General features: G+C 38.9%; 1 protein-coding gene across 2 annotated transcripts in view; it reads right to left on the bottom strand.

Annotated features, from left to right (window-relative positions):
- Positions 1-12,196: 12,196 nt before the first annotated feature.
- The window catches only part of mbd2 (methyl-CpG binding domain protein 2), a 30,286-nt gene continuing 23,063 nt past the window's right edge, over positions 12,197-19,419 (bottom strand). For both annotated transcript variants that reach the window (XM_086097595.1, XM_086097596.1), the window contains exon 7: positions 12,197-12,793. The gene's annotated coding sequence lies outside the window, so the exon portion shown is untranslated. The remainder of the gene's footprint in view (positions 12,794-19,419) is intronic.

Here is a 19,419-nt window from a genome sequence, read left to right on the forward strand (position 1 = left end):
AGCATTTTTGTTAAACTAGTATGATGTAAAAGACGCCTATTATACTAGAAACATCAACTAGTGCAACAAAACTCCCTACATGTTAGATATTTGTTGTACTAGTTGGGCACAGTTCCTTACCAGTGAGTGCTACATAAGGGTCCACTAGCTAAAAGACACGCCCAACATGTAGGAAAAATGTCTAACGTGTTCTGTCAAATCTTGTACAAGTTCATTTCTTGGTCTGACTTGTGAAAGAAAATGCCTTCCACTAATTAACTAGTTAAATAAACATCAGTTATATAGGGTATATTTGCGTTTACTAGTTCACTAAATCACATTTTGTACCTCACTAGTCAGCTGGTAAGGTTGGGAAGATCCCAACTAGTGTAACTAGTGGACATTCTATGCCTTCCGAGTTAACTAGTAATCAATTTTAAACCTTACAAGTGAACCACTAAGGTAAGAAAAAACGCAACTGGTGATACCAGTGGACATTCGGCCCTTACATGTCAACATGCAAAATCCAACAATACACCATAGACGTTGTTGAAAACATTCCTTATGTTTTCCGCATGTTCGTAATGTTGTTTTCAGAATCAGAGTTGAGATCGGTGAACAGTTCCTTCGAAGGTTTTATTTTATTCAGAAATTTCTGGACAGAAGCACATGTGTGACCAAACGCCATTAATTCCCCATGTGTCTGTCTCGCTCCTCCCACTTGCAGTCGCCATTATACTTTCAGCATCCCAAAAAGCCCCTCCCCTTCCTCTTTCTGCTTTGCTGCCCTTAGGCCCCCTCCCCTTGCTCTGCCCTCTGAGTCTCAAGATAATAACAAATGGTCAATTGATATGTAAACATTGCCCGGCCACGATCCGGCCCCCCCGCAGCTGATCAACCAGGCAGAAACACAGTTTGCCAGACATCCTGGCACTTTTGTAGACATAATAAAACTTTACAAAGGAATTGATTATAACACAGATCCCCCGAAACAGATGGCTAATTAAGTGATAAAATGTGGAAGGAAGAATCTTCAAATGTTTGGTCACATTTATTTATATATTTTTATTTTTTCTCTCTAAAAAGAGCTCAGTATTGTTCATTCGGTAATGTCATCATCATTGCTCTTTTCTTTTCTTTTTTTGTATGTGGGTGAGTATGTGAATGTGTATGCGCATGTGTGCGTGCGTGCGTGCGTGTGTGCGTGTATTCGTTAGTTCACCAAAAACCTATATTTTAAAAAATCCCATACCGTTCACCCAAACCGAACACCGCCGTCAGGAGACCAGAGGAAGGACCAAAGAAAACAAAGGAAGGTGAAATCCAGCTGGACCGACCAGACACCACCCACCGGGCCACCAACCAGAGTTCTTCACCAACCCCAGAAACATATAAATTTCAACAAATCCAAAAAATCAGGGAGACCTCGAGAGACCAAAGGAGAGACTGAGGAAAGGAAGGAAGGACAAACGTAGCAGAGTGAGATCCACAGACACCAGCCTCCACCGATTCAATGACCTGAGGAAGAAGCAGATTGCGTATGGCAAGCCCTTTGAGCATTTATTCCATATCCTTGATATCAGACAGTAGTGTTTCTCACTAGTTCAGTTTTTGTCAACACTAGTTGGACAATTAGCCACACTGGCTATGCACTTTGTCATACTAGTTGCACAGAAACTCTGACTAGTCGCTCATTTTCAGCAACGTGCTAATTACTCAAACGTGAATTCTTCTCACTAGTGACGTGTCCTATGATTTCCTTGCACTAGTTAGGTTGTGAGAGCTGAAACACCCACTAGTTAACTAGTGAAAGACAAAACACTGACAAGTTAACTAGTGAACGGCTCTTGAAGTCTACATGTTGAACTAGTGACACGCAACTGTTTTACTAGTTAACTAGTGATGCCCCAAATATCCACGAGTTACACTAGTGAGACATTTTGACTGAACTAGTTCAACTAGTGAGGTCTAGTTAACTAGTAAATGCAGAGATATCCTCTAGTTACAAAAGTTGGGCTCATTATGATGCCACTTGTTAACTAGTGAAACACGTTTTTTCCTACAAGTAAACTATCTGGGTACAGAGTGAGTACCTAGTAAACTAGTGACACAGATTTTATTATCACTAGTTTACTAGTAGAAAATATTTTGTCTCACGTGTCGACCTAAAGACTGAACTTGTACACACTTTGACTGTGCAAGTTTCACACAATTGCTCACTAGCTGGCATGTGCACACAACTAGTTAACCAGTGAAATAATTACATTTCACTATTTGACATTTGCCAGTTACAACACTTCGCAAGTTCACTAGTTGTGCGCACATGTCAACTAGAAAGAATTTAGAAAAACTAGTATGATGTAAATGACGCCTATTATACTAGAAACATTACCTAGTGCAGCAAAATTCATTACATGTTAGATATTTGTTATACTTGTTGTGTACAGTTGCTTACCAGTGCTACATAAGGGTCCACTAGTTAAAAGACACGCCCAACATGTAGGAAAAATGTCTAACGTGTTCTGTCAAATCTTGAACAAGTTAATTTCTTGGTCTGACTTGTGAAAGAAAATGCCTTCCACTAATTAACTAGTTAAATAAACATCAGTTTCACTTGTTAACTAGTGACTCAGTCTGGATGTAACTAGCTTGCAAGAGAGAAACCAAGTGATTCACTAGTTAACAAGTGAGGTCAAAACGAGTCCAACTAGTGCCACAAGTGGGTATATTTGCGTTTACTAGTTCACTAAATCACATTTTGTACCTCACTAGTCAGCTGGTAAGGTTGGGAAGATCCCAACTAGTGTAACTAGTGGACATTCTATGCCTTCCGAGTTAACTAGTAATTCATTTTAAACCTTACAAGTGAACCACTAAGGTAAGAAAAAACGCAACTGGTGATACCAGTGGACATTCGGCCCTTACACGTCAACATGCAAAATGCAACAATAGACCATAGACATCTCTAATGCGACTCAAACGCCAACACATTCACTAGTGGACTGCATGCAAATGAAGCAGGTGGGACAAGAACTTAGATGTCTTGAAGCTTTAACCCTTAAGTGCCTGGACCGCAATAACTAAGTATTTACAAAAAACAAACAAAAAAACAACAACTCATGCTTAATTCATCTTGCCCCCACCACTAAACTCAATAAGCATTGTGGCTGTTTTCAGTTTGTTTGTTTTATTTTTAAATAACTGGATAACTACTTACGCCTAAGGGGCGGTCGTTAATCGAGCGTTAAAAAATGTGTATATGAATATATACATATATAAATATATATATATATGAATATAAATAAATAAATATATATGAATATATATATATATATATATGTATATATGAATATATATATATATATATATATATATGAATATATATACATATATATATATATATATATATATATATATATATATATATATATGAATATATATATATATATATATATATATATATATATATATATATATATATATATATATATATATATATATATATATATATATATATATATATATCAGAAGATTTATACATACTGTCTCTTTACAAAAAAAAATGTGGGTGAAATTATTCAAACAAGGTTAGAATCTAACAAAATAGTTGATAGATTTGTGTACACAGTGACGTATGTATTCCCAGAGCTGGGCACTTCCGTTAATTGTTACTTCCAGTCGATGACGACACCCACCTTTCGGCAAATGCACAATGATGCAAAGCCTCGAAAAAATACATGGATTGAGCAGCGACTGATGCACGTTTACATCCGTCGATTAGGGTGAGTACAGACAGTCCCTCTCATTCCGTGTATTTTTGTGAGGCTTTGCGTCATAAAGCATTCACTGAATATCTGGAAGCATTCGATGAAAGGTGGGCATCGTCAACAATGGGAATTGACGATTAACGGAAGTGCCCAGCTCAATGTTTGAAGTGCAGTGACGTGCGGTCAGGATAGGCAAGGGTAGGCACTGCCTACCCCAGGCTAAAATGAAAGTTGAAACCGTTTGGCTTTTCCTATTTATTTTTAATTTTATTTTTCATTTCAGAAAGCCTTCACTACCTATAGGTTTAAAAGTGACAAATACTATATACTTTACAAAAAGTATATCGTATCGTATCGTATCGTATTTGGTGATTTTCATACCTCAATTAAAAATGACTCATTACTTCGTCTGGCCTGCAGGCAAAAATGCTGCAAAAATTATCCTCTGAAGGCGCACCGCTACTGTGCTTTTCCCAGCCCTGTCCGCGTAGCGATGTGTGTTTGCACATGCGTAGTCAGTTACCCAGTAGAAAAGTCCTTTACGCAAATAAGCAGATTGCTACGCAGCCTTTTTACGTCGCTGTATTATTCCTTTTTTTTTTTCTCTTTTTAAGAGCTCAGTATTGTTCTTTCGGTAATTTTACCGATTTGACATGTCATCATCATTGTGCGTGTGTATATGTGCATGTGTGCGTGCGCATGAGTGTGTACTCATTAGGTCACCTAAAACCTATTAAATCCCATACCGTTCACCTAAACCGAATACTTCAGAATCCAGCTAAAGTTGTGAGGTTGTCAAGAGACCCGAGGAAGGATCAAAGAAAATAAAGGAAAGTGAAATCCAGCAACGACCAGACTTTACCGACTACCCACCGGGTTACCAACCAGAGTCTTTCACCAACCCCAGAAACATCTAAATTTCAACAAATTAGGGAGACCTCAAGAGACCAAAGGAGAGACTGAGGAAAGGAAGGAAGGATAGATGAAGCAGAGTGAGATCCACAAACATCAGCCTCCACCGATTCAACGACCAGAGGAAGAAGCAGATTGTGTTTGAATTTCGATAGATGCTGGTGTGGTGGATCTGGCATGCATGAAAACCTCCACCAAAGAGGGGAGCCGTCGAACCCAGCCAGGACAGAGCAAGCACCACACCTCAGGGCCCCCCAGGCCACGGCAGCGCCAAGGGACAACCCCCGGGCCCCGCAGGGGCCACCGGCCGGAGAGAAAACCCAGGAGCCAGGAGCGCCCCCCACCCCAACACGACCTGCACCCCCTACCCAACGCAGTAGGACGAGGCACGGCAGGCCCTGCCAGGCACCCCACCGGCCCACAGCCCCCACTCCCCCCACAATCCCCATCCACCCCCGCTATCCACCACAACCCAGCCCCAGCCGCCCCCAGGCCCCCAAACCCCCAGACACCGCACCCAGCCACCCGGAGCCCCGAGACCCAGGCCATGGGCCGGGGGAAGGAGACGACAAGAAGGGCAAGAGGCAGCGGCACGGCCGCAGCGAGAGGAGCAGAGGAGGAGGAAGGGTGACGAGGGAGAAGGGACAGGGAGGCGGAGGACGGACAGGAAGAGGCGAGGAGGGAGAGGCAGCAAGGGGGAGGGGAGAGGGAACCACGGGGCACCCCGGAGGCCCACAGGCCCTGAACCGCGTCGCCGGGCCCGGAGCGACGGACCGCGCCGGGCCCGGAGCGACGGACCGCGCCGGGGCGGCGCCGCCCCGGACAACAGGGAGAGCACCGCAACGCAGCACCCCCCAAGAGACCCAGGGAACGGCCAAGACGCAGCCGCCACCCAGCAGCCAACAGAGGGGCAGAGCCGCCCACGCTCAGCCAGGGGGTACAGCACCTATAGAATTAACCCACTGGCATGCAGTGAATCCGAATATTAACCCTTAGTGCCCATTGGAGGTGAATCTTGAGGAGTTGATGACTGTAAGGTGTCGTTTGATGTAGTCTGCTCGATCCTGCTGGCAGCAACTGGGTTCCTGATTATAAAAACACAACCATTAGTTACAAATTGCCGAATACAGAAACAGCAATGTAAGTTATCGCGATGTGGTGGCTCTCGCTAACAGGCGGTAAGTAACAGTAACCAGATTTAGGTTAAAATATTTTATATACGTAGACCATGTTTCTATAAATTTTGATATTTGTTTTTTATTTGAGGCAGATATTTTTTCCATTAAAATGTGATTTATGAGGAGGTTAGACCATTGGTCGATATTCAGAGTTTGTTTATTTTTCCAGTTAACAAGAATTGTGTTTTTTTTTGCGATAGTAAGGGCTACAAGTGTAGATTGATATTGTTTATGTGGTAAGTCAGTTGTTGTTAAGTCACCTAGCAAACACAAGTTTGGAGATAAAGGTATCCTACAGACTAAGATAGCGGAAAGTTTTTCTAAGACTTTAGTCCAGAAATACCTAACGGAGTGCATAACCATAAAGCATGAAAATAAGTGTCTGTAGTGTTTTGTAAACACTGGAGACAAATGTTGGAGTCTGAGAGTCCCTTTTTCTTCATCATATATTGAGTAATGTATGTTCTATGAATAATTTTATATTGGATAAGTTGTAAATGTGTGTGTTTTGTCATTTTAAATACGTTTTCACAAACTTGAATCCAAAAGTCAGATTCCGGAGCTATAGACAAGTCTGTCTCTAATTTCGAGATGGGTAAAGACATTTTATCAGTATACGAAAGTAACATATATATTTTTGAGAGTTTTTTTGTTGTTGTCGGAGAAAGCTTGGTAATATCTTTAGCTAAAACAGGCGGTTGGTGCGTATCCCGAAGTGCTGGAATTTGTTTCTTTATCATACTTTTAACTTGCAGATAATGTAAAAAAATTCCGTTTTTTATTTTGTATTTGTGGAGCAAGGATGTATATGATATAAACATATTATCTGAGAAAAGATGGTGGAGATGTGTGATTCCTTTCTGCTCCCACACACCTAAATAAAACGATTAGTTGTTAAGTTGAAAGTCGGGGTTATGCCATAGGGGAGAAAGCCCACAGGGCTCCACTTGGGCTTTTGTAATTTCTAGTGCCTTCCACCAGGCAGTCAGGGTGGTGGAAATCATTGGGTTTTGAAAACAATTGTGTCGCTTAATCTATGTTGTAATGAAGAGTAAATCTAGGAGTCTGAGGTTATTACAATCCTTCTGTTCTCGTTCCAGCCAACAGTTAGTATCTCTGTTGGGGTGTGCCCATAGAATGATATAATGTATCTGGTTAGCTATATAGTAGTGCATAAAATTTGGTGCCTCTAGACCTCCTTTGGATTTACTTTTCTGAAGAGTAGATAGACTAATCATTGCCTTTTTTTTTTATTCCAGTAAAATTTTGTAACGGCCGAGTCCAACAACTGGAACCAGTTAGCCGTAGGTTTAAATGGAATCATTGAGAATTTTTATTTTATTTTGGGTAAAACCTTCATTTTAATGGTGGCTATTCGTCCTATTAGAGAAATAGGAAGATTATTCCAGCGCTCCAAGTCACTATGAATGCTATCCAGAAGTGGAGTAAAGTTTAAATGAATTAAATCAGTTAATTTAGGTGAGCTTTTTATGGCTAAGTATTTTAAATTAGGAAATGAGTAGTGTGGGTCCTGGCTTGCAGGGTTCCATGAATTTTCTGTAATAGGTAGTAGTGTTGATTTTGTCCAGTTAATAGAATAATCTGATAAATGTGAGAATTTAGTTATTAAGTTAAATACTTCCCCGAAATAGCAGGCTTTTCTAAATAAAGTAAAATATCATCGGCATATAGATTAATTTTGTGTTCTGTTACCCCAGAGTGAATTCCTTGAATCCTTCTTTCCTGGCGTATAGCTAATGCAAGTGGCTAATGCAAGCGCTGTATTATTCCTATGTGAACGTACTTTCACACAGTGCATTCGTAAATTCAAAACACACTTAGTGCACAGCAAAGCGGTAAGATGACGCCACTCTGGAGAATATAAAACTATTTTCACGCCTTTCTTTTGAGGGAAAACGCCATATTTTGAAGGATGGGAGACCAACGCCTTAGCTACCGGATCTTCAGCAAAGTAAGGGACAAATAATTATTCGTACTTTTCACAAAGAATGGTGTAAAAGGAAAGATTGGCTTTGTGGATGTGTTTCGATTAACCGGCTGTTTCACTTTACATGGTGTTTGGCATTGCTATTGCTATTGCTAGCTTGATTTTGTGAGGAATTAGGCTGTTTTACAGAGAGATATTCACTTTATTACATTCTTTCCGGGCGTGTTTGAAATTGTCCGTTGGAGGCAGAGTGCACTGCAACATTTACTGTGGCTGGCAGATCGCGCACTGGCTGTGACGGTGGCCCAGAACTTTAGCGTGTGTGTGTGTGGCAAGTGGCAATTGCTCGAAGTAAAAAATAAAATAAAATTTAAGTTGCGGAGCAAAAAATGTAAGACTTCAAAAGAGAGTATTTTTTTTTTGTTTTATTTTCTACCCATACAGAGGAGGCATAAGTTAAAAATTTTGACTGTATGGCATCTTGTATCTGAGTATCAAGTATCTCGAGGTCAGGCTGAGTGTCCTCTTTTTTGGAAATGAAAATATGGTCACCCTAGGATACGTTGTACACTTGCCTGCGACACACAAATTTGTAATTGGTGTGTGCGTCTCAATTTGCGACTGCCTGCCTACCCAAACCTAGAGCTCACTGCACGTCACTGGGTGAAAGCCACACGGGTTCTTTCAGCTCTGAGCTGCGATTGTCATCAATGCATGAGCTGCAAATGAGCCAACTTTGACTTACCCAGTCCATGGCTGTAGCTAGTCATTTTGAGGCCAAAGAAAAATATTGTCAGTGGACTCTCAATCAAAATTGAACATTATTACCTTTTTTAAAGGTATTAGAGAGGACTTTACTACAAATGAAGTTGTTTGATTCACTTAAAAATCTATTGATCAACCTGTAACAGACTTGTACTTATGGTTAACAAAAATAAATTATTACTGGTTGGAAACAAATACACGAGACGCCAGCATAAGTTTCCAGAGAAGGCGTTTACTGTGTATAAAGCGGGGGGTTTTACGCATGCCCACTATTGAGAAAAGCCACAAAATCTTCTCTAATACCTTTAAGTTAATTGTTCCACGCAATTCTTATACAACATATCATTAGAATTTCAGTGGGTGACAGGGAATGAACAATTAGCAGCATTGAAGATAAAAATAAAAGGCTAACAATTAGTCTTATGATAGACACATTTGGGAGTGTGTCCATTATAAGTACTTGTCAATTGTGTCGTTTATTTACACTTGTCGATTGTGTCGTTTATTTACACTTGGGTATTGCACTTGATTGTATTGCAGGTGTTAAAGGAGGGATAGGAGCTTGTCCTTAGATGGCACTGCGGGTGAGAGGTGGTGGGCTTGCAGATGAATTACACAGCCTGGTGGTAAAAACTGTTTTGGACCGTCGTGGTTCTAGACTTTAATGTCCTGTAGCCTCTTCCAGAGGGAAGGTGGGAGAAAAGTGAGTGTCTGGTATAGGAGTGGTCCTTAATAATTCCACTTGCTTTCTGCAGGAGTCTGCCAGTTTAAATGCCTCTTGGGTAGGTGGGGAGGGGGGTTGTATAGATCCAATCACCCACTCTGTTGCCTTCACTACCCACTGCAGGTCCCTCCTTGTCCTTCGCACTTGGCTACATATACGCTGTAATAGCAAAGCATATCTTTGCACCCTTAATTTTTTTGTGTCTGGCCCTTAATGGAAGAAGTTGGGACACCCCTCCCAATATTAGATTGCTTGTCGTGGAGGTCTGTATGGATATAAGGCTTCGTTTATGTAATGGCTTAAATGTACACACGTAGCAAGGTATTTTTAAAAACGGATATTTGCCTCCTCTGGGTGTAGAAAAAAATAGTGTCCACACCACCACGTTTGTAGAAAACATCCACAGCTGACTGCATTATTGCGTTTTTAAGTAAATTCATAACAATGCCAGACCTTAAGGTGGCAACAGTTCCCCAAATACTATCCGATCAGAGTATGCCTCCGTCTGGCCACGCCACGTCCACAAATCGGGCCAACAATGAGTTGCATGCCAAGCCTCTAGGCAGCAGTAATTAGCCAAATACTGCTCAACTCTTGACGTCACTTCACCATACGTCACACAAGCACGGACTGTCAGCCGCTGATCTGTATATATGCGGATCAGTGCTGTCAACGCACAGAAGACTTTTTTTTTATTCATTAAAAAAATACTTGTAAACTGTCAATGAGTACATTATAAACGGAGCATAGAGGAAGACAAAGAGGATAAATACAAAATCTTAAAAAGCTTCACTTGTCTTTTTTTAACATCTTTTTTCCCCACTCACTCACCACACAGACATACAAACATGGTCTCCCCGTTGGCGAAGCGAATGCACGTCACCTTCTTTTTCTTCTTTTTTAACTTGAGGTATGTGATTGAGTGACGTGTGTAGAGGACGACGTACAAGTTCGTTTAATGGCGGACACACGCGACCGCGGAGCCGGAGAAATACGCAAATCTTCATTTTGGCCGGAGTTTTTAGAAACCTTTGTTTTTAATGAAAAAAAAATCCCCGTGGGCATGTGGATGACAGGGCAAGCCGCAGAAAAATATCTCCCATTTGCAAAAAATCCGGCTAATTGTCAGATTTTTTAGCAATCAAATAATCAAGGCTATACTGCTGTACCCAGCACTGACTAGGTGGTATCATCAATTCATGTCAAAATATTTATTGTCATATTTTACTTTTTACACCTTTTTTATGGTACATTGACTGAAGAGAATACCCCAATACTAATGGCAAGTGTCTTGTACAAGTGTGTATAGTAGAAAATATAAATTACACTGTTAGTCCAGTCATCTTGTGCATGCAAACATTCCTATTACATTTGCACACACGAAAACCAAACCCTGCTCACTTAAACACTCTCCGGTGCCCTTCAATACCTTAGTGGTGTCACAATGTGAGACATGAAACATCCCACAGCAGTGAATCATCAGGCTTCAGGATGAATCAGGTGATTCATTCTCATCTCCTACCATTGCTGTTTGTGCAGCTGAATTGATCCAGCAGTCGGCTTGTGTGCTTATACTGTACATGAGTCAAAGTACAATTACTTTGGTAAAACTACTCGTTCAAAGAATTCAATAATTTATGTGTGTTAAAGGTCAATGCACAATTTTTAAATGTCGAGGTTGAATCTGTTTCTGATTAATATAATTTTAATTCACGTTCTCCATTCTATCTCTGTTTGTCTCTATTAGACTACATTCATTAGAGTCATCAGTTAAGCTGGCCTGTTTGTTTTTAGAATGTGGCAGGAAAAATTTACAAATTCCACTGGGTGGTCTGAGCCATCAATTCACACTCATATCCACGCTTATGGTCAGTGAGCAGGAATCAGTCCCATGGTAGCTGCAATAAATTCAGCCATGTGAAGTTTGTGAAACTTTTTTTTTTTTATTACACCAGTGATCGAATTCAGTACATTTCCTTTTCTTGTTTTGAATTACTTTTTGAAACTGAATTGTTAATGAATGGTGCACCCGTTTGCCAGGGGTTTAGCTAATAACGGCTGTATTTTGGGTTATTTTGAGGGAACCATAAATTAACAGTTATATTAGCTGTACACTACTTTTCTTTGTGTTACAGTGTCATTTCTTCAATTTTGTCCCAATATCTGTAGAAATGTGAGGCATGTACTCACCTTTGTGAGATAGGTACTGTATTTATCACTTTTATTACTAATTTTTAAATTGTTGTCGTACGCAACTCGTTTTGAAAAGTGTGATACTAAATAAGTTTTATTGAAAGCAGAAAAGTCAAATGGCCCATTCCATAAGGTGCAAGTAGGTGGTCATTGAGCCTTGGAACAATTGCTCAATTGTCCGCAAAGCCTTTATGACACACGGTCAATGAAGCAAGAATTTAAAATACCATCACGGTGTGATTAGTACACGCAACTGAGAGCAAAGCTGGCAGGTTCTTTGGCTCAATCAATGGGTTTAATACTTACATTTTATGTGCTTCAACCAGTAATGCTCAGTCTTTAGATGTTTTGCGGTATTAGAAAACATTGTTTGCCTCCACTGTTATGCAGATGGCATATAACTTTATTTAAATAAACCTTGACAAAACCAATAAATTATTCATACTTCAGTTATGCCTTAAAACATTTGAGATTTGAAAGACCATAGGCCTAGACTGCTGGACATGCGTACTGAAATGTTTCAATTCGATTTAAGTGGTTACTGTACAATTACATTCCAAATATTTTGCTGTACAAACTATGAGCCATTTTCTGCTTTTAGTCATGAAAATAAAATCAAACAACGCAGGGCATACCGTACCTTGAAACATACATATGACCAGAACAATTACATGGAAAAGACTCGACAGTGTACATTGAGACAAAGTTGGATACATCAACAGACAACAAATATTTGCAAATATAATCATTTATTTAAGCCAGTCCTAAAAATGTACATGACTGTTCTGTCAAGGTATAAAATTTGAATTAAATAAGCGTGCTTTTTCATATTCATGTAAATTCATTATTGAATGAAAAACCATGATTTTATCTGAACAAAATTCGGACATCACAAGTCATCAAAGAGCACAGGAAGAGTTAAGCAGTTAGCAAAGGCCGTCCAGCAGTTTGCAACCTGATTTCAAATAATATGACGGTGATGCTCATTGAGATTGCTCATTAAAAAATACTTTAAAAGTTTAAAACGGACACACAATAAGAGCTTATTTAAAAGTTCATGGAACGTTTTGATCACTGAGGCCTTCAGAGCCTTGCTCTTATTCCTGTTTCAGCAAAGCACTCTCTGTTGCTACAACTGTTGCTGTTACTTGTGTTGCTACACCCTTTGTTTTCCTGTTAATGTCATTCTTCCCTAATGTTGTATCCGGTGTGACGTCACCTAGAGGAAAGACTTGTCGGAAATGGAACGTTGCAACAATTTTGTTGGTTTGGTGTTTCGGTCCAGATGAAGAGCATGATAAACCTGAGGCTGGTGAACAGAAGAAATCTGTAGACAGAGGCACAGAATTTAGATATTGTGACTGATAGTGTGTATCATCAACCAAGGGTTCAAATTGAAGACATTTTAGGAAAAAAAACATATTTTTCTTCACACAAGTTAATGTTTTTGCGATTTGTAGAAACAAATACTTTTGAGGTTAATAAAAAACAAAAAACTAATTAGTTGTATATACCACCCATTAATTGATTTGAAAATAAGGCAGAATATAACATACACACACAGAATAACTTTGAGTCATGTTCTACTTTATTATATATTATATTTTACTGTTGAGCTTCAGAAAGCAATTGTGTGGAAGAGGTTGACATACAAATATTAAGTAAAGACACGTCGAGGTGTGATGGCTAGCTTGACTTCCCTTTTAGACGTTTCTGTATTGTAGTTGATTGACATTGTAGTTGCGACCAACATCAACATAACGCTATCCCAAACTCATGTTTAATTGCTAATTTAGGACGCTAAGAAACCGCTAATTAATTACGCCGCCATTGTTTGATACGGCAGAAGTCTCCGACGTAAGTGGTTAGCAGCTAGCTGTTAGCATGACCAACGAGTGTCTGGCTGCCGGCTGGTAAGTGCATTAAATTGCACGTTGAAGTCTTTTCATAATTATTATTAGTAAATATATATGAAATAAATCTAACATTTTAAAATAATACATAGAACTTTGTCTTTATTTATTTTATAAAGCACTTTTGTCCATTAAAAAAAAAATAGACTAAACTCAAAATGTCAAACTTAGCTTATATATACAATGTATATATATATATATATATATATATATATATATATATATATATATATATATATAAAATGGGAAAAGGCGTTTTACAAAATAAATGAAGACACTAAATTCTACACGGCTATATTTGACATTTTGAATAGATTTTTTTTAATGGAAAAGGCGCTTTACAAAATAAATGCAAAGTACTATTTATCTTTTTTTTTCTTTTCTTTGCTGATCAGAAAAACTATACGATCCGTGACTTAAATCTGTGAATCAAACTGTGACTTTTGTGATCCGTTGCACCACTAATGTATATATAATATATTTGTAATTTTTTTAAAGGTTTTTTCCTCAATGCTGCTTATCAAGACAATAAACCGAAATTCTTTCCATCCAAACAGCTGGCTTTGGGAGAAAGCTGTGGTTGCCAATGCAGAACCCATGCTGGACGCCATGCAAGTGAACCACTATTTAATTTAATAATAATTAATCATAACGTCTCAAGGTTAAAAATTGAATTTTAGTAGATGTTTATGTGCTGCAACTGATTCTGAACAATATGGTAGCAAATTCAATTCAATGGATTATTTTCCTTTACCTCCACGGGTTTTAAAGAATAACACACTCCGTACCATTCCAGAAGCAGTGGAGGAGTGGAATTTCTCAACCTGCCTTAGGTTTACATGTTCATACATATTACACTACAGTACAACCACTACAGAAACATCAGTCTAGTCATGGGTGTGACTATTAAATAATCGATGTTTTTTTCTGGCATCTTCCATTAACATCAAAAGGTAAACTTGTGAGGAAACTTCTTTATGCCTCGGAAAATAACTTCCCTCTACTTTTAACACTCCACTCAAGCCAAAATGAGTCGTTCCAATGCTTAAAACACACTTAATGAAAACACTCAGTAACAGACAGTCTGAAGACATACTGCAGAACAATAAACATTAGCTTCTAAGGGGAAAAAAAGCTAAATTAATGTGGAGAGCCTTCACGCTAACCATTAGCTTCCCCATTAACCCTCTGACACCTCCCTTTGAGTGCATTAACAACAGTGGTTGGGCTATAATTACAACTGCTTGTCTCCGGGGTATCTTAGGAAATATAAAAATCATTCTGTCTTCAGTGGAGTCCCCTTTCTTTGTGTTTGGTGCCATGTCATACTTTCAAGCTGAATCTCTAAATTAAAAGCACCCATTCAAGTTTGAATACCTCATCTATTGAAGTTTGAATCCCCGCTATACAAGTTTCAATCACCTTGCCAAAGTTTCACGCTGATTCAATTCATGTTGACCTTATGAGTGTTTCATTTTCAATTTCTTGTTTGTGATGACCATTTTATTTTCAGTGAGCTGCAGCATCCACTAAATGGGCGTTATAATGCTTCATTGTTTTTCTGTTATAATATGCCATTGTCTCTGCTGCACAATATTTTCTTGGCCCTGTGTTTCAATAATTTAACATTTAAGAGCAACAATCCCCAGCTGGGTCTTAATTACTTCCTAATAATTACAAAACCCTGATAATCTGCTGTGCAATCGAGGCAATTCAGATGACTGACAGCAGACATGCACTCAGTGGTTATCAGCCTTATGAAAGGCTTTTGAAGGAGATAATTGTTCTCAACAACCACTAATTACTAAGAGCTGAGAAATGCTGCAGGAGTCTGAATCAGCTTCTTTGGGAAATTACAAGATATGCAGCCAATAATCTACCTCTCACACAAACGCACTGAGCGTGAATATTTGACACTGTTTTCCTATCAAAAGCGTCTCAGTCTTTTCCAAGTCAGCAGCGGGCATCTTAGTCTCAATCAGATAAAAAGCCAGCCTGTACATTTAAAAGGAAAACCAAGCATTTAGTGAACACTTCCCCAATCCCTTTTTCCCCAGAGTCAAAAGAAAAGATTAATTAGCTTTATTGTCGTTTGCGTACCAGTATTTAATGGAAACCACACTCACGTTGTTTCAGAGTTTACTTTTGTCTTATTGGACTCAATGGGACTATGTATATGCCGTACCATATATCTATTTGGACAATTTCAATAAAAATACCTCTAAAATGTTTGCATCTGCACATAGTGGAGAATGAGTATTGCATTAAATCAGTAATTTCATAACTACTGCTGCTCCAAGAATACAAGGGTACATTTAGTTTTTATTTTAAAATTACTGCTTACAGACAACAGCATTTTCATTCTCTGCTTCAAAAACACTTGAAGATGAAGCAATTTACATAATGTGCCAGTACCACGTGTCCTTTCAGTCTTTTGTATTAAAAAAAATAAAATACTCTGTACAGTGATGAAAAAAATACATGACCAGTAAATTTGACTCTATTTTAGGTGGGACCAAATAGACTGAGTTTTAGAGTAATATTTATACTTGGAAGAGAGTAAAATAAAGAATTGCAAGAAAAAAAAGTCACTCAAGGGTTGAGGAACAAACTCATAACCTTCAGCTTGGGAGACAGCCGATGTACTCCGTGAGCCACGCAGCTCCTGCTGTGTGTTAGTATATCGCTCATGTCAGCTGGAATCTTTGTAACTCTTGGATAAGAGTAAAGAGTAAGAGGGGCATAGCTCAGGTGGGTAGTGTGGGAGTCGCCCACACTGAAGGTCGTGAGTTATTTCCTTAACCCTTGAGTAACTTTTATTTATTTATTTCAATTCTTTATTTTACTCTCTTCCAAGTGTAAATATTACTCTAAAACTGAGTCTATTTGGTCCCACTCTAAATAGAGTCAAATTTACTCTACAGAATTTATTGTTAGGTTTGCATTTTTCTTTACCTATTTACATGACAATAATAGCAAGCTCCAGTGGACAGAACACATTAGAACGGAAAATAGAAAATATGTATCAACCTGGTTTTAGCTGAACCAACAAACAAGGGCAAATTTTTTCAAATTTGGTAGGTCATGAAATACATTTTATTAGAATTATCTGTACATAAAAATGTTTACATAAGTCATTTGAAAATCAAAATGTTTTTGCACTTCCTCCATACTTGAAATAAAGATTTAAGACTGAATAAGACTCCATGGTTTATGGGAGATTTAGGTTCAGAGTACTAAAAGAGCCTCTATTCAAAATTTACTGAATAAAAAAATGTAGTACAGTTTTGGATGAAAGATGGCGCCTGTAAGTTGGCAGCCCGTCACAACAGCTCTGTTAATTTTCTCACTAATCTTTTTTACCATTTAATGTTCATTGTGTGTCATGTAAATCCATTGAGGACTGTTTTCAGTGTTTTTTTGGCCGTGACAGTCTTTGGCAGACAGTATCGACACTTATTGTATGCACCCTTCACCAGCACCATGTTTACAACAGCTCCATTTTTATTGACCTTGGACTATCAATATCATTAGGATTTTCGCCACTTGATGTTACAATGGCGAGGAGCTTTTGACCCTCGTGTAATCAAATGCATTCCAGAGGAGATAGAAAGGCAGCGCTCTAATGAAGTAAAGTGATCAAGACAGACAACTACCGTATTTTTTGGCAAAAGCAAGTGAGATATGCAGCGATACCTCATCTTTCATGTCTGGTCTGAACAGTACAATAGCACTAAATCTATTAAATCCATTATCTGAACTGCTTATCCTCAAGAGGGTCTACTTCACATAAAATGATTCACTCAGACGATATGCCTTATAATCAGGTGTGCCATATTTATGGAAATGTTTTAAAATAGACCCGTTCATTGATATTGCGCCTAATGAAACGGTATACCTAATGGTCCGTAAAGTACAGTAAATAGCACAGGAGAATTGGACAAACCATCAACTATAAGAAAACTACAGTTTGTTTACTTTAAAAATCAACTGGCGACATCATACACACTGTGATTACGAGATTACAATTTTCGTGTTTCGGCCATTGACACGTGATCCCGGCACTCGCATACTGTTCAATGGAGACTTCAATCTTGCTTCTTCCTCTCATCTACTTACAGTGGTGATGGGAAAATGAAGCTTCGTGAAGCACTTGTGATATTTTTTTACTCCTGTAGATGGCACACTTGGTTTAAAGATGCAGTGTATCCATTTCCATTGCACTAGCCTTTATATTTTAACCAAGAGCACCATCTAGAGCAGTCAAAAAATATATCACAATGTTTCATGAAGCTTCATTCATCCATTACTAACTTACAGCTTCACACGTGCAAAAAGAGGGAATGAAACTCTGCACCCCCCGTTTGATAAATGCAAATGTAAAGAGCGCTCTTGTACATTTTAATTAGAAAGGAATATTTTATTTAGTTAATTAAGGTTATGTAGAACACTCTATTACACCTGCGGTTATTATTAAAGTGCTATAATACTAAGTTGAGTTTTACTTTTGTTGATATTAAAATAACTCAACTATGTTGTTGCATTTCCTACTGATATCTTAGTTATGAATAATTTATGTGGTGACTAAAATGATGACACTGTGCTTTATTCTAAATATTTTTAATTAAGCTGTATTGACGTAGTGCTAGGTTGCCATTGCCACCTACTGGCTCGTTTACCCAAGACAGAGCACATCATAATGAATCACAACAGATGGTAAGAACCAACTGCAGCTTAAAACCAACATAAATACTGAAAAGGAGCAGGAAGCAACTTACAGACTTTTAGCAAACAGTGTGTGATTACAGCTAAGATTTAAAACTCTTGCTACACAACCCAGGAGACACACATTAGCTGGCCACTGCCCACTCTGGTCCAGTTATAAAAAGCCATTAGTAATCACTCCTCGACACTCAGCGGCTCTTTTGCCCAATCGAATTCCAACCAGCCAATCTGCATAAATCTGCATTAATCGACTATTTTCCTTCCCCAGAAAACAAATGTGCTTTAAAAACTCCTTCTTATCTGTCTGCTTTTAGAGTAAACATCACACACACACCCACACACACACAATCCATTTAACAACACACACATCTTCTGTCTGCTGCCAATGTTGTATTGCAACAGATGTGCCACAACACATACAGCTTTTAATTAAATATAATAAGGGGAAATATAAAACGTTTATAATGCCCTGGTTGCATAAATTTGCACACCCTCAAAATAATGCTGCCTCACCGAGTGTCAGCGTGGCACGTCTTGATGTAGCAGTATTTGCCCTTTCTTTGCAAAAACGTGAGATTTTGAGGACATCTGCGCAGTCTTTGTCAGATCACCATACAGTTCAATGCAACTGTTCATATTTCCCTCCACCTTGACAAAGTCCCCATCTTACAGTTTTTTACGATTGCGTAAGCACGACATACAAAACAGGGCTCGGATTTTAAAAACACTACACACAATTAGTACAACCATGTACATGAGATGCAGAACATCTCAAATGCTGTGCAAAATGAATCACTCTTGTCAAAACTCTAAACGCATGTATATAAACCATCTTATGTTGCCATATGACATACACATGTGTCATAACTTATAAGGTTTAACTGTTTGAACGACAGTTACGTATGTAACTACGGTTCTATGAGTCCCGAACGACCGCCAGGTGGCAGTGCTGAAACAGCACGGAAATCCCCCACGCGCAAGTGTCACTCGAGAAAGAATTCATAAAAGGACATTTCTAAGGTTCCGGCTGACGTGATCCTCATGTATAAAAGGGGATCGTAGCCGGAACCGAGTCTCTCAGAACCTTTTCGGGCAAATCAACATGAGGGCTCTGAGTGACAAGTAATACTGGCGGTCGTTCGGGACTCATAGAACCATAGTTACATACGTAATTGTCGTTCTATTTCGTCCCTCCCGCTGAAACAGCACGGAACGCCGAATACCAGCGTTATTACGAAGACCCGGGAAACTGTACCTCACAGAGGGGCCTCCGCAGGACTGCGAACCACATCCAGTGGATGAGGAGAGGTGACAC

This window comes from Leptonotus elevatus, chromosome 15, assembly GCF_054856555.1.
Source record: "Leptonotus elevatus isolate MCC_2025b chromosome 15, RoL_Lele_1.0, whole genome shotgun sequence".
Classification (NCBI taxonomy): domain Eukaryota; kingdom Metazoa; phylum Chordata; class Actinopteri; order Syngnathiformes; family Syngnathidae; genus Leptonotus; species Leptonotus elevatus.